The following is a 329-nucleotide window of genomic DNA, read 5'->3' as shown; positions in this document are numbered from 1 at the left end:
CCAACAACGGCAACGAGGGGCCCGAGAAATTGAAAAACTGAAAAAAGCGATAAAAGAACTCCTTGCGGTAGGTTTGAGTTGTGAGGGTTTAGGGTTTAGGGTTTAGGGTTTAGGGTTTAGGGTTTAGGGTTTAGGGTCTAAGGAACAAACCTCCAACACACTAAACCCAGGCCTTCGCCTATATGCTAAACCCTCAGACCCTCCCGTCGCCTCCCCTGGCAGTCATCGGGTTTAGGGTTTAGGGTTTAGGGTTTAGGGCTTAGGGTTTGCATCGTGTGGTTATATTTGAGTTTATATATTTTGGGGTTTTTCTCTTGCAGAGCCGAAAG

Source organism: Eimeria mitis, genomic scaffold, assembly GCF_000499745.2.
Source record: "Eimeria mitis Houghton genomic scaffold, Emh_scaff2419, whole genome shotgun sequence".
Lineage (NCBI taxonomy): Eukaryota > Apicomplexa > Conoidasida > Eucoccidiorida > Eimeriidae > Eimeria > Eimeria mitis.
This window is presented reverse-complemented; position numbering follows the sequence as displayed.